Source organism: Dama dama, chromosome 29 (genome assembly GCF_033118175.1).
Source record: "Dama dama isolate Ldn47 chromosome 29, ASM3311817v1, whole genome shotgun sequence".
Classification (NCBI taxonomy): domain Eukaryota; kingdom Metazoa; phylum Chordata; class Mammalia; order Artiodactyla; family Cervidae; genus Dama; species Dama dama.
The window spans coordinates 16,905,891-16,921,798 of NC_083709.1; the positions used below are offsets into that span (position 1 = coordinate 16,905,891).

Sequence of the window (15,908 nt, forward strand, 5' to 3'; positions counted from 1 at the left end):
CTTAAGAAGCCAGTAAATACCAATTAACTTAACAGAGAATTTAAACTGAACTCTGACACTGTGATGTGCCCACAGTTGTTGGTTTTCAGCATTTTAATAAGCCATCAGAACATTGAAATCTTATAATCTTAGATTTGAAAAGCTGAGCTGATGTCTTCCTAAATACAGTTAAAGTTCTCATGAAAATAGGTTATAATATATTTTTTCTCACTTCAAAGTGATATTCACACTCTCCTCAGTGCCTATTTTTATCTTTACTCATAGAAAGGTTGTCTACATTATTTACAGAGGCCCAAAAACTGTAGAAACATCTTTTTACACCTAGACTTTACCCTACCATACATTCAGTTCACTATTCACCTTTTATTTGAGCCTCTCATCTGTAGAGGAACAGACCTGCCCCAGCCTCTAATGACCTTGTATATCTCTCACATGGACCACTTTGATTTCACTTAAGGCTGCAATGAGTCTTGACTGGGTCTGACCCTGCAGGTCTTGAAACACAAGGGCAAAAGCTATGTTACAATAGGCTGTAACAAAGCAGGTTCTCATCCACCTCCCTGGTTTCAGAGAATGAAATCATGTGACTTTCCACCTCAGCCCCCTTGGGTTCAGCTATCAGACCACTTGGCCATGGTTCAGAGTTGGCTTCTCTACAGCTGAGTGGCTCACCACCTCTGCCATCCACCATCTGGCCACTCTGGGGAAACGCCACCCTGTGAGACTAGCAGCTAACACACCTGCTGGTCTTGCTTTGCTGTGTATAAGTAATAAACTGTCCCACTAGAATTCATGGTTTTGTTTACCAGTGAACCTTACAAAAGTACGACAGGCAGGGACTTCCCTGGCAGTCCAGTGATTAACTCTGCGCTTCCACTGCAGGGGTTGATGGCTCAATTCCTGGTCAGGGAAATTAAGATCCCACATGCCCTGCAGTGTGGCCAAAAAAGAAAAAGAAAGCAAAAGGAAAAAAAGTGTGACAGGCAAAGCTAGCAACTTCCATCAGGGTTCTGGTTGTCCCACTGACTACTGTGGTGCTGCTGGACATCTGCCTCACTGCTCAACATCACCAACCCGTGCCCAGATGCACCAATGAGTTCTGCACATGCTCTCGAGATAAGCAGTGCAGCGGTGGAAGGGAACAGATTCTGGGTGTGCAGCAACAGTCTTCAGCTTCACTGCTGACTTCAGCTCAGACTCCCTCATGATTCTGAGAGGACAGGGCTCTAACTGCCCAGAGCCAATCACTGACCTAGGATAGGACTGAGAAAACGGTGCCCAAGGCTTGGCCTGAATGACAGCTCTGCCTGTCCAGCTCCTCACTGATACTGAGAAAAGAAGGAGAAAAGTGGTTGAAATGAATAAAGGGTTGTAAGAGGTTCCACATTCCCAGACACTATCCAACCTTTGATAAAATCAAGTGTTGGTGTCTTTAGCAGGGAAGATACTAAAAATCCTCTTCTCAGAGGCCCAAATTCTCCTGTGGAGTCATTAGGGAACAGGGGATTAAAAGGGATAGGATTAGACATGACCTGGAGTGATAACCATGGTTCAGTATCCAGAGTAAGGAAGGCATCCAGACAGGACCCAAGAAAACTCTCAGACTCTGAAGGAAGCAGGGAATCCTTATATGAGCACACTGACTCCTCTGGAAATGTCCTCAAAATACTTCACAATCCTTAGGCTTGCTTCACATTTTACTCTTTCACTTAAGATGTACATTCTTTATACACAGAGATAAACTGAAACTTGAAAATATCCCAGCCTGCTGACTATCTGAAGAGCCTCTCTTTTCAGCTGGATGAGGGGGCACTGTTAGAGACCCATTAGAGAAGTGGTGTCCAAAGCAAGAGTGAGAACCTGTATCTTTCTTGATACTTAATGGCAAGAGACATTCATTCATCAAGAGTTGAATAAAGGTGATATTTTAATTGTCAATGGCATTTTTTTACAGAATAGAAATAACAATTCTAAAATTCATATGGCACCACAAAAGATCCCAGATAGTCAAAACAATGTTGAGAAAGAAGAGCAAAGGTAGAGGCATCATACTCCTTAGTTACAAACTATATTATAAAGCTACAGTAGTCAAAACAGTATGGTACTGGTATAAAAACATACACATAGATCAATGGAACAGAAATAAGAACTCAGAAATAAACCTATGCATATATGATCAAGAACATAATCACTCCAGGTCACCTCTAATCCCGTTCATTTTACATGAGCACCAAGAATACTCAGTGGGGAACAGATAGTGAAATGCAAATTTAAAAACACAACAAGATATCGCTTCACACCTATTTGAATCAGCCATCCAATCAGGTGTGAAGTGGTATCTTTTTTATGACCAATATTCCATTGTGTGTGTGTGTGCATGTATGTCACATCTTGTTTGTTTATATATATATATAAACATATACATCATACATATATATAAACTAAATATGCTCTGTGTGTGTGTGTGTGTGTGTGTGTGTGTGTGCGCGCGCACGTGTATACACACAAATACAAACAGTGGAATATTACTTGGTCATAGAAAAGAATGCAATTTTGCCATCTGCAACAACATAGATGGACCTGGAAAGTATTATGCTAAGTGAAATAAATCAGGCAAAGAAAGACAAATACTGTATAATATCACTTATATGTGGAATCTAAAAAACAAAACAAAACAATGAATGTAACAGAAAAGAAACAGAGTCACAGATATGGAGAACATACTAGTAGCTATCAGTAGGGAGAAGGAAGAAAGGGCAAGTCAGGAGTAGGGGATTAAGAGGAACAAACAACTATGTGGAAAATAAATAAGCTATAAGAATATATTGTCCAACACAGGAAATATAGCCACTATCTTATAAATAACATTTATAAGAGTATAACATTTAAAAATTTTGAATCACTATGTTGTACACCTGAAACTCAGATAATATTGTACACCAACTATATTGCAATTAAAAATAATCACTAAAATAATTACTAAAAGATGTTTTTCATAAAGCAGTAAATTAAGCAAAGAGAGAAGAATTAAGATGAAAAGCAGTAATAAGCATGCAATAAGTTAATTATTTACATTAAAGAATACAAATAAGCAAGGACTATTAAAAATAAAATGTATGTATGAGTAATTTAAAAGTATAAAAATAAGGTTAAAACATTAAACAACAACATGAAAAGGGAGAAGAAAATTACTACAAGAAAACATTCCACAGTCTTTGTACTATTGGAAGAACGTGAAGATAGTGATTTATTTTAGAAACATTTTTTAAGATAGGTTTACTGATTTAAAATAGATCATTGCTATAAGAACAAAAACAGAAGGTGTAACTTCCAAACCAAAGGAAGCACAAACAATACAAGCAAAAATCAATCAATAGATCAGTAAAATGGGAAATAAAAAGTACAAAAAATACTTTTAAGATTGAATTTTTAATCTAGCAATAACCTATTTATAAGAGTGACAACAACACCTAAAGACAAAGAAAGGAGGGATATAAAAGATGAAAAAAATATGTCAGTTCTAGCAAAGACTGCTTATTGTACACTCCAGTATACTCTTCTCCCATTTTTCTTTAGTAATGAGCCAGAGAACAGGGTTCCTGAAGCCTTTCACTCTATAGATGAAGCTCAGCAGTCCATTCACTAATGAGATTTCTCATTCCATATCTCTTAGCAGAAATAAATACTGAGGCCTGTAAAGTAGATGTGCACTGCTGGGCAGAAATACCTCCTGGTTTACAAAGATCAGGGCTCTGATATGTGTGTGACTGTGTCCTTTAGCTTTGTATTTTAACGCTGTAAGAGTGGGTACCTACAACTGGTGGCTCAACGGGAAAGAATCCGCCTGCCAAGGCAGGAGGTATGGGTTTGATCTCTGGGTCAGAAAGATCTCCTGCAGAATGAAATGGCAACCCACTCCAATATTCTTGCCTGGGAAATCCCATGGTCAGAGCAGCCTGGTGGGCGACAACAGGCCAGAGTGTCGAAAAAGAGTTGGACATGACTAAGCGTCTAAACAAGTTTAGACTCATTACATCTTCCCGTTTCTTATCATTAGTGTTGCTGCTGCTGCTGCTAAGTCACTTCAGTCGTGTCCGACTCTGTGCGACCCCATAGACAGCAGCCCACAAGGCTTCCCCGTGTAAGTAAGTGAAAATTTTAGTCGCTCAGTCATGTCCAACTCTTTGCGATCCCATTGTTACGTAGTTAGAATGGGAAAAAGAAATCCAAAATGGTGGTGGCTAAAAGACAAAGAAGGGAAAAGCCCGCAAAAATAGAACAAAGGACGTTCCAAGGACCAGATGAGGACCTCAGGTAAAACAAACAGCCCTCCTGGCTAGCCCAGTTTACATAGGGCAGGCTCAGCGGGGAGGAGACAAATGTATAAAAGGAGGAAGTCTATAAGGGTTGAGGCATCTCTTCTCGTGTCTTTTGGTTGGCCCGCCCTCACTCCTCGAGAGTGTACTATCAAGGGTGTACTATCCTTTGTTTTTCCTAATAATACTGAGCTATAACGCTGCTCCATCCATTGCTTCAAATTTTCCCAGTGGCAAGACAGAAGTGAGGAAATTACATGCTCCCCCGACATCTAGGGTACCATTTCTCGGATTTAACCTAGCTGAAACAACCTCAGTTTGGCCCCACAAGGCGGAGGCGAAACACAGCAGAAGTCCAACTCGGAGAAAGCTTCTGTGGCAGAAGCTGAACTCAAAGAAAACCCAGCGCAGTGCAAGTGACAAGAAGCCCAGCGTGCTGGCAAATGGGACAGCCAAAACTAACTCAGCAGAAAGCTCACACGGCTCAGGCTCAGACTCCAGAAGACCTCCAGTTAAAGTAAAAGAGGTCCTCGCTCCTATGACTGGAAAGACATAGGGCTAAAAAAATCTTAATTCCTTTACAATCTCTCGTTTCTTGTTTCCTCAAACCCCCTGTGAACAGGAGAGCAGCAGTGGGCGCAATTGAGAGACTCTGGAGAGGCTACTCCTCTGCATGTCCTGAAGGCTCCACTATCCTCTGCGCCCCAGTAGCTGTTGTCCAAGGGAGTGAGGGTTCTTCTGTCCTTAATCTTCTCTGTGCCAAGAGTCAGGCCAATGAAAACTGTGAACACAGGTCAGATATTTAGCAGATTTTCTGGCAGGTTATGAAGGGGATTCCTCAGCATGTTTTTTCCACTGCTTTTTCCTCCCATCCTTCAACTCCTCTCTCCCGGGACATGAGCCCAGCCAAAACCCATGGTGTCCGGTTTCAAGACCTAATAAAGTTCAGGCTCTGATATCTCATTGGAAAAATTCAGTTAGAGACACAGCAATAGGTAAGAGGTAGATTTGTTCAGATTCAGAGAGAAGCACATTCCACAGGGTGTGGGCCATCACAGAGGAGAGTGCAGTGGCCATGGAATTGTCAGGCTGGGTGACTTCATATGCTAATGAGTGGGAGGATCATTCCAACAATTAGGGAACCACCCATTCCTCCTCTTTTGACAGTGCCTTGGAGCTGTCCTGGTGCCCCTGGGTATGCGTTTAGCTTGCAGATTGAGGATCAAGGTTTAGTTGAATCTGACTTGTCATCTTGGACCCATTTGATTTTTATCTGTTTATGTTATTCCCTTGGGCTATGTCATTCTCTCAAAGGTTGTGCCCTGCCCCCTTCCCTCCTGTTTCATGCTCTTTTCCTGAGCCCTGTCTGGGCCCACAATGTTGCCTTTACAATATTCTTGAGGGGCAACCAGAAAATAGCTGGCCCTGGGAGGGAAATACTGTATGATATCCAATCCCTCTAGATATTCAGGCCATCATCTTCCATGTTTCCTAAACATGTGCAACAAGAGCATCTCTCAGTGAACCGGCTAGGGTGGGTGACAGGCGCACAATGCCTGCTAGAAGTCCATCTGTTGGTGGCATCGTTTCAAGAGCAACTGGGCTTCCAGGGATAATGTTTGGCACTTTGGGAGTTAGCCCTGCAGGCCGATTGGGCCCAAACCCTTACCACCTTTCTCCTAAAGTTACAAACATAGCCCTGGATCAAATCTCCACTCCACTTTTATGGAACATCTGGCCTATTGTCTCTTATCAATTTGTTTTTAAGCCACTTACTAACTCCTACAACCAGGACCCTTCCCTCTTGTAGGCAACAGCGCTTCAGCCAGCCTATTATTAAAATGCCCCTAACAGAAGCAGAAGATATTAAGAAGAGGTGGCAAGAATACACAGAAGAACTGTACAAAAAAAGATCTTCACGACCCAGATAATCACGATGGTATGATTACTCACCTAGAGCCAGACATCCTGGAATGCGAAGTCAAGTGGGCCTTAGGAAGCCAAACAAAGCTAGAGGAGGTGATGGAATTCCAGTTGAGCTATTTCAAATCCTAAAATATGATGCTGTGAAAGTGCTGCACTCAATATGCCAGCAAATCTGGAAAACTCAGCAGTGGTCACAGGACTGGAAAAGCTAAGTTTTCATTCCAATCCCAAAGAAAGGTAATGCCAAAGAATGCTCAAACTACCACACAACCGCACTCATCTCACACACTCACAGAGTAATGCTCAAAATTCTCCAAGCCAGGCTTCAACAGTATGTGAACTGTGAACTTCCACATGTTCAAGCTGGTTTCAGAAAAGGCCGAGGAACCAGAGGTCAAATTGCCAACATCTAATGGATCATCGAAAAAGCAAGAGAGTTCCAGAAAAACATCTATTTCTGCTTTATTGACTATGCCAAAGCCTTTGACTGTGTGGATCACCACAAACAGTGGAAAATTCTTCAAGAAATGGGAATACCAGACCACCTGACCTGCCTCTTGAGAAATCTGTATGCAAGTCAGGAAACAACAGTTAGAACGGGACATGGAACAACAGACTGGTTCTAAATCAGGAAAGGAGTACGTCAAGGCTGTATATTGTCACCCTGCTTATTTAACTTATATGCAAAGTACATCATAAGAAACACTGGGCTGGATGAAGCCCAAGCTGGAATCAAGATTGCCGGCAGAAATATCAATAATCTCAGATATGCAGATGACACCACCCTTATCGCAGAAAGCGAAGAAGAACTAAAAAGCCTCTTGATGATAGTGAAAAACGAGAGTGAAAAATTTGGCTTAAAGCTCAACATTCAGAAAACTAGGATCATGGCATCTGGTCCCATCACTTTATGGAAAATAGATGGGGAAACAGTGAGAGACTTTATTTTTTTGGGTTCCGAAATCACTGCAGATGGTATTTGCAGGCATGAAATTAAAAGAGGCTTGCTCCTTGGAAGAAAACTTATGACCAACCTAGACAGCTTATTAAAAAGCAGAGGCATTACTTTGCCAACCAAGGTCCATCTAGTCATGGTTTTTCCAGTAGTTATGTATGGATATGAGATTTGGACTATAAAGAAAGCTGAGTGCCAAAGAATTGATGCTTTTGAACTGTGGTTTGAGAGCCCCTTGGCCTGCAAGGAGATCCAACCAGTCCATCCAAAAGGAAATCAGCCCTGCATATTCTTTGGAAGGACTGATGTTGAAGCTGAAACTCCAATACTTTGGCCACCTCATGTGAACAACTGACTCATTTGAAAAGACCCTGGTGCTGGAGAAGATTGAAGGCAGGAGGAGAAGGGGACTACAGAGGATGAGATGGTGTATGGCATCACTGACTCAGTGGACATGAATATGAGTAAGCTCCAGGAGTTGGTGATGGACAGGCAGGCCTGGTGTGCTGCAGTCCATGGGGTTGCAAAGTTAGACACAACTGAGCAACTGAACTGAACTGAATCCCCCTAACAGGACCGGATAACCCACTCCTTTGTCATTACTTCTGTTATTACCTAAAGTGGGTCTATGACAATGAAATGTTTACCACTGGAAACACCCTAAACTGCTCTTATGGAGGAGTAGGGGAGGAAATCAGTGACTTACATTATCTCAGAGCAATAAGAGGATAAGGTTTATGACTGTTTCACCAGGTTCCCAGTCTCAGGGCACAGACTTGGATTTCTTTACATTATGATATCTATTCCCATCTGCAGTGGACAAACCAGTGATGAGTTAAGATTACAACCCCTTAGTCCTGCCCAGCATTGGTCACACTGGAGACCTTGGGGACACCCAAATCCAGCCCAGCGGTCCCAGGAGGTTGACCTGCCTCCACCTGCCTCAGAATCTGGTCCCCTGGAGGTTGTCACACCTCAGCCTGCTGAGGGATCCACCAGTTCAGGCATCCCAGGAGGTCGATCTGCCTTGACCTGCCTAGGGATCTGGTTCTCAGGAGGTTGTCAAGCCTCAACCTGCTCAGGGATCCACCAGTCCAGGGGTCCCAGGAGATCAACATGCCTCAGTCTGCTTAGGGACCCAATTCTCAGGAGGCTGACCTGCCTCAACCTGCCCAGGGATTCGATCTCCAGGAGACTGTCACACCTCAGCCTGCCTGGGGATGTGCACCCTGACTCGGGGATGCCTGGCTCTCAGGTTGTAACAGTACTGGGTGAGATAGGCTTCAAAAAGACTCACCCCTAAGGAAGTCCACCCATGAAAATAGAAGGAAGCCTATTAGCTATGGGACTATGCCCAGTCTCAGCAATAACTCAGGAATCCAATGAGAACCCCACTGCCTTTCTGGAAAATCTAAAAGAGGCCCTCTAAAAGTTAACCAATCTGCACTTAGACTCTTACAAGGGACAGGTAATTTTAAAGGATAAATTCCTGTCCCAGTATGCATCAGATATCAGGATAAATTTACAACAGCTACAGCAGCAGGACCCTGCTGCCTCTTTAGAGGAGATGGTCCAGATAGCCACCTTTTTAACAGAGAATGGGAGAGGAGGCCACGGCTCAGGAAAGGGAGAAAAGGAAAGAGACAAGGCATGCCCAGATGCTGGCTACCCTCCAGAGAAACCCTATGGCAAACCCCGAGTCCTTAAAGGACAAGGCCCAGGACAAATGCTTAATCTGTAGACAGGTGGGGCAGTGGGCCAAAGAGTGTCCAAACCATGACAAGTCTCCTAAAATGGCTTGCTACAAAAGCTATCAGTTGGGATATTGGGTGGCACTCTGTCCTAGGGACCCAAGAGCCTCAAGGTCAAGTGCCAAGCCTTCCCTCACAATGGTTCAACAGGACTGAAGCAGCCCGCTCCAGCCGGCCCACCTGTCACAGATAACCATCACAGGACTAGAGCCTGGATGTGCAGGTAAATCCAAGAATTTCTTAGTTGACACAGGGGCTACCTACTCTGTCCTGACCTCCTGCTCCAGAACCTTCTCCCCACAAACCTGTACCATTTTGGGTGTTATAGGAAAAACAATTACAAAAAGATTCACTTGAGCACTTTGTTACTGGGATGGACAAAAATTTTCCCACCAGTTTCTAGTGGTCCCTGATTGTTCTCCTCCCTTATTAGGAAGAAATCTCCCCCTGACTTTGAAACATTGCAGCTATTGCAGTCCTGATTTAGAATATGCTTTAAAACTCTCTTTTGGGGGCCAACTATTTTTACCAGCCACCAAGTGAAACAACTTCTGAGTGGGAGAAGCCACTTATGGATGTCTGATCAAAGGATCCTCAGATATCAACTAGTGCTGATGGAAAATCCAGGCCTGATTATATCCCCTTGTGATGTTCTTAACCCAGCTATCTTCCTGCCAACCCCCGAGGGCTCTCTCCCCTTTCAATCTTGCCTAGAAACTTTGGACCACTGCACAAAACCCCAGAGGGACTGTCAGAAAATCCTCTGACCAATCCTGAGAAAATCTGGTACACTGATTGAAGCAGATTTGTCTTGGAGGAAAAAGAAGAGCTGGACATTCAGTAGTCTCCAATTTTGAGACCATAGAGGTTAAACTTTTGCTACCAGGTACTTCAATCCAATTAGCTGAGCTCACAGCTTTGACTCCAGCTTTGGAACTGGGAAAAGGAAAAACAGTAGCCATTTACACGGACTGTAAATTTGCCTTTCTGGTGCTACATGCCCATGCAGCTATTTGGAAAGAAAGGGGCCACTTGACCACCTGAGGGTCCCCAATCAAATATGGTGATCAAATCCTTAGGCTCTTGGAGGCAGGTCATCTGCCCGCTAAGATTTCAGTCCCCATTGTAAACGACACCAAAAAGGGAGCATGTAAATGGCACAAGGGAACCAAGCAGCTGATCAGGCAGCTTCTGAGCAGCGTTACAGAACAGTGACCTAATAGGGGTTCCTTAGTTCCACAGACAAATTAGCCAGAAACTCCTTCATATACTGAAGCTGAGACTCTTAAAGCTAAGAGTGAGGGCTTTCAAGAAGATCATGTTGGGTGGTTCCACAAGGAGGGACTCCTTTTTCTCCCTGGAATCTCCAATGGAAGTTGGTTAACTCCCTACATGCCACTACTCATTTAGGGGAAAAGCCCCTCCAAAGATTACTAGAAAGATCCTTCAGAGGAACAGGCCTCTAAATGACTATAAAGCAAGTAGTCTCCTTCCCACTTGCCAATTGAACAACCCCCAAAGAGCTTGAAGACCCCAGCTGGCCCAGCCCATCCAGTGACATGAGACCTACCCAGGAGAGGACTGGCAGATGGAATTCAACCAGATGCCACTTTCTCAAGAGTATAAATACCTATTAGTCATGATACACTCATTCATAGGATGGATTGAAGGCTTTCCCACCCAGACTGAGAAGGCTGGTGAGGTGAAGTCACTCAGTCATGTCCGACTCTTTGCGACCCCATGGACTGCAGCCTACCAGGCTCCTCTGTCCATGGGATTCTCCAGGAAAGAGTACTGGAGTGGGTTGCCATTTCCTTCTCCAGGAGATCTTCCCAACCCAGGGATTGAACCTGGGGTCTCCTGCATTGTAAGCAGACGCTTTACCATCTGAGCCACCAGAGAAGTCTGAGGAGGTGGTAAAAAAAAAACTGCTCCATGAAATCATTCCAAGATTTGGCCTGCCCAGATCATTACAAAATGACAATGGGACATCATTTACCTCTAAGGTCACCGAAGGGGTCTCTAAAGCATTGGGTATTACTTATCATCTCCATTGTGTCTGGAGACCTCAGTCATCAGGAAAAGTAGAAAGAACCAATCAATTCTTAAAATCAGCAATAAAAAAGATAACCCAGGAGACCTCCCCAGGATGGAAGGAGGCTTTACCAATAGCTCTCCTCCGCACCTATTGCCCCTGAGCAACAGGTTGGTCTTTGTTCTTATGAGATGCTATATGGGAGACCTTTTGTTTATGTCAATGACCTCTTCCATGATCTCTTCCTAGATCCGGAGGCTCAGACCCTCTTGTCTTATACCATGGTCATTGGACAATTACAATAAGATATATGCTTGTGGAGTGTCAACCAGGACCCAAAAGATTCTAAAGGGCCACCACTATATGCTCCAGGGACTCAAGTCCTAATTAAAGTCTGAAAAGATGGGACCCCAAACACTCAACTCCAGCCCACATGGAAGGGCCCCTACCCTGTAATACTTTCTACCCCCACAGCAGTCAAGGTACCAGGACATGACTCCTGATTCACTACTCACTAATCCAGCCATGAAAGAAAACAGAAGAGGACACTCAATACACCTATGAGCCCCAGGGAGATCTCAGATACCTATTCAGGACTACAAATGGGTGTCATTCTAATGAACACCCTCAAAATTTAAGTTTCTGGGGATAAGATTTCTCAGGACAGCTCTAAAGAGCCAACACAACTTGGCAGGGGTTGCACTCCTAAATAGACAGGAGCTAGATCTCCTGTTCCCTGAACAAGGAGGGACTTGACCCATCTTGAATGAGACACGTTGCTTCTGGGTAAATACCTCCAGCTAAGTTAAAGAAAGTCTCACAGTCCTCAAGAAAAACATTCAGATGCTACAGGATCTAAAAAAATGAGCTGGAGAGGTCTTGGGGTGGCTACAGTCTCTTTGGGGGATCCTTCTCCTAGTGAGGAGGAATTTGGAGTTGCCTAGTGCCCCTACTAATCCTTGTTATCACCATACTGATGCTGCTTATGATTGTTCCATGTATTATCAATTGTCTAACTCATTTTGTCTCTGGCCAGGTCAACAGGCTAAAACATGCAGTGCCAGTTTAACAAGAATATATAAAACTACAGCTGACCATGGAAAATATCACTCACCCTCACATGGACACCACTATAAAGACTCGAGGCTTGAGATTAGCAAGAGGGGGAGGCCCAATGCCCCTCACCATCCCAGTTCAGCAGGAAGTAGCCAGAGAGATTGTGATATCCCTATTCCCCAAGAATTGGGCCTCCCATCTCTTGAGGGGGGAAGGTTAGGTAGAATAGGAAAAAGGAGTCCAAAACGGCAGTGGCTAAAAGACAAAGAAGGGAAAAGCCTGCAAAAATAGAACAAAGGAAGTTCTGAGGACCAGAGTGAGGATCTCAGGTAAAACAAACAGCCCTCCTGGCTAGCTCAGTTTACATAGGGCAGGATCAGGGGAGGAGACAAATGTATAAAAGGAGGAAGCCTAGAAGGATTGAGGCCTCTCCTCTCTTGTCTTTTGGGTCAACCTGCCCTCACTCCTTGATGGTGTACTATCCTCTGTTTTTCCTAATAAAACTGAGTTATAACACTGCTCCGTCCATCACTTCAAATTTTTGCTGCAGCAAGACAGAACTGAGGAAATTACACACTCCCCCTACACCACGGACTGTAGCCCGCTAGGCTCCTCTGTCCATGAAATTCTCCAGGCAAGAATACTGGAGTGGGTTGCCATTTCCTTCTCCGGGGCTCTTGTATAGGAAATTAGAATTGGATGCCTCAAGTCCAACGAAGCCCCTAGGGCAGTTCATTATCAGAGTGTTCCTCTCCTTTGTAAAGCACTTCTGACTGCCAGATTAATTATGAGCCATTCAGGGGCCATTGCTCTTCTGATCTTAACATATCTAATATGCACCCCAAAGAGCTTACCTTCAGGATAGATGAAATAATTTCCCATTTTTATAAGCTTTATAATACCAAAACACAAAAGACCCTGAAAAATTCCAACAAAAACACCACAAACAGATTCCAGCATCAGAGCATGTAGACAAACTGATTCCCTGATAGGGTAAAATTTACCCTATAAAACAAATGAATTAAATCCAACTAGGCTACCCACCCTCATAAGAACCAGTTAGCTCCCAAATGAACTGCTTCCAATGTAGTGACATTCTTTCCCTTTTTGCCTATAAATACTGTTATATTTTTTGGTTTCCTCTTTTTGCTAATGTTCACATAGGTTGACTAGCTTTCTATTAAATATAATTTGCCTGTGGTGACAGTTACAATCTGGTATAATGTAAATAATGAGAAACCCTGAAATAAAAGTGACTTAAATAAGATGGAATTTTATTCTCTCTCATATAAAGAGACCTAGAAGGAAGCTGAAATGGTTACCATATAGAGTAGTGGGAAAAATACTAAAAAACCTTCATATCTCTGATGCCACCAGCAAATCATGTTAAGCTTAGCCTAGGATGAGACCATCTGCATCACACAGTACCAAACTGCTGGACACCGTGAGGAGTCTTTCTGTCTTTGAAAGACAGATACAAGGTTTAGATATGTACTCCAACTAGATATAAGGTTTAGACATGTACTCCAAATACCAGATAAGCTTCAACATAAACACTATTTCAACTTTAAGAAGTATGTATTAGGACACAAACCAAGGAAAAACAATGTAAGACAAGTGGACTTCAAACTCATATCAATAAAAAGCATCATTCTCTGGCTGACCCCTTACCAGTGTAATCATGATCATAAAATACTCCAACCATGTTCATCCTCCAGCAGTGTAGGAGGAGCTCAAAGTACCCCAGGCTGCAATGCAGCTGACATAGAATATTTCAACCCCATGATGACTGTTTCTCATAAAGCTATATATTGTGAGATATGCTTTGCAAATAAATCAGATGAGCCTGGTTTATGTGAATCTGGTCCCTGGAGAATTGATAAGCTTTGGGAGAGTGGAAAACCAAGAGATGGACCCTGGATTACACAAACACACAAGTGTAATGAGTACCCCTCATTACAAGTAACAAGATGGTGGAGTAGAAGGACATGCACTCATCTTCTCCTGTAAAAACTCCAAAATTACAACTCGCTGTTGAACAACCATAGACAGGAGAATGTTGGATCCCACCAAAAAAAGATAACCCACTTCCAAAGACAAAGGAGAAACCCCAGCAAGATGGCAATAGGGGCAAAATTCTATTTAGAATCAAACCCCATACCCACCAGACACATTTGGATGGCTCAAAGAAAACCTGTGTGCACCAGGAGACTCTGCAGTGACTGAGCCAGACCTGCCTTTGAGTGTTTGAGTGTCTCATTCGGAGGTATGGGTCATCAGTGGCTGACCACAGAGGCAGGGGCTCTGGGTGCAACAGACCTGGGTGTGGCATAAGCCCTCTTAGACGAAGTCGCTATTAATCCCACAATAGAACTCTCAGAACGTATACAAGACTGGGGAAACAGACTCTTAGAGAGCACAAACAAAATCTTGTGTGCACCAGAACCCAAAAGAAAGGAACCGTGACCCCACAGGACACTTACCCAGACTTGCCTGTGAGAGTCCAGGAGTCTCTGGCGGAGGCGTGGGTCAGCAGTGGCCTGCTGCAGGGTCGGGGGCACTGAGTGCAGCAGTGCATGCCTGGGACCTTTTGAAGGAAGTCACCATTATCCTCATTACCTCTACCATAGTTTGGTCAAACAACAGGGAGAGACACAGCCCCACCCAGCAACAGAAAACTGGATTAAAGATTTACTGAGCTGGCCCTGCCCATCAGAACAAGACCCAGTTTCCCCCTCAGTCACTCTCTCCCATCAAGAAGTTTCCATAAGCCTCTTATCCTTATCTAGCAGACAGAATGAACACTGTAATCAAAGAAAACTACTCAAACTGATTACATGAACCACAGCCTTGTCTAATTTAATGAAACTATGAGCCATGCCATGAAGGGCCACCCAAGATGGATGGGTCATGGTGGAGAGTTCTGGCAAAATGTGGTCCACTGGAGAAGGGAACGACAAACCACTTCAGTATTCTTGCCTTGAGAACCCCATGAACAGTATGAAAAGGCAAAAATATAGGACACTGAAAGATGAACTCCCCAGGTTGGTAGGTGCCCAATATGCTACTGGAGATCAGTGGAGAAACAACTCCAGAAATAATGAAGAGATGGAGCCAAAGCAAAAACAACACCCAGTTGTGGATGTGACTGGCAAGGGAAGAAAGTCCAGTGCTACAAAGAGCGATATTACATGTGAATCTGGAATGTTAGGTCCATGAATCAAGGCAAATTGGAAGTCGTCAAACAGGAGATGGCAAGAGTGAACATCGACATTTTAGGAATTGGTGAACTAAAAAAGACTGGAATGGGTGAATTTTACTCAGATGACCATTATATATACTACTATGGGCAAGAGTCCCTTAAAAGAAATGGAGTAGCCATCATAGTCAACAAAGGAGTCGGAAATGCAGTTCTTGAGTGCAATCTCGAAAATGACAGAATGATCTCTGTTCATTTCCAAGGCAAACCATCCCATATCACAGTAATCCAAGTCTATGCCCCAACAACTAATGCCAAAGAAACTGAAGCTGAACGATTCTATGAAGACCTACAAGACCTTCTAGAAGTAACACCCAAAATAGATGTCCTTTTCATTATAGGGGACTGGAATGCAAAAGTAGAAAGTCAAGAGATACCTGAAGGAACAGGGAAATTTCACCAAGGAGTACAAAACGAAGCAGGGCAAAGGCTGACAGAATTTTGCCAACAGAATGCACTGGTCATAGCAAACACCTTCTTCCACAACACAAGAGAAGACTCTATGCATGGACATCACCAGATGGTCAACACCAAAATCAGACTGATTATATTCTTTGCAGCCAAAGATGGAGAAGCTCTATACAGTCAGCTAAAAAAAAGACCTGGAGCT

At 43.5% G+C, this 15,908-nt stretch overlaps 1 non-coding gene across 1 annotated transcript; it reads right to left on the reverse strand.

Annotated features, from left to right (window-relative positions):
* Positions 1-10,777: 10,777 nt before the first annotated feature.
* Positions 10,778-10,850, reverse strand: TRNAC-ACA (transfer RNA cysteine (anticodon ACA)). Its single transcript has one exon. It is a non-coding gene; the product is annotated as a tRNA-Cys (tRNA).
* Between the last annotated feature and the right edge of the window lie 5,058 nt (positions 10,851-15,908).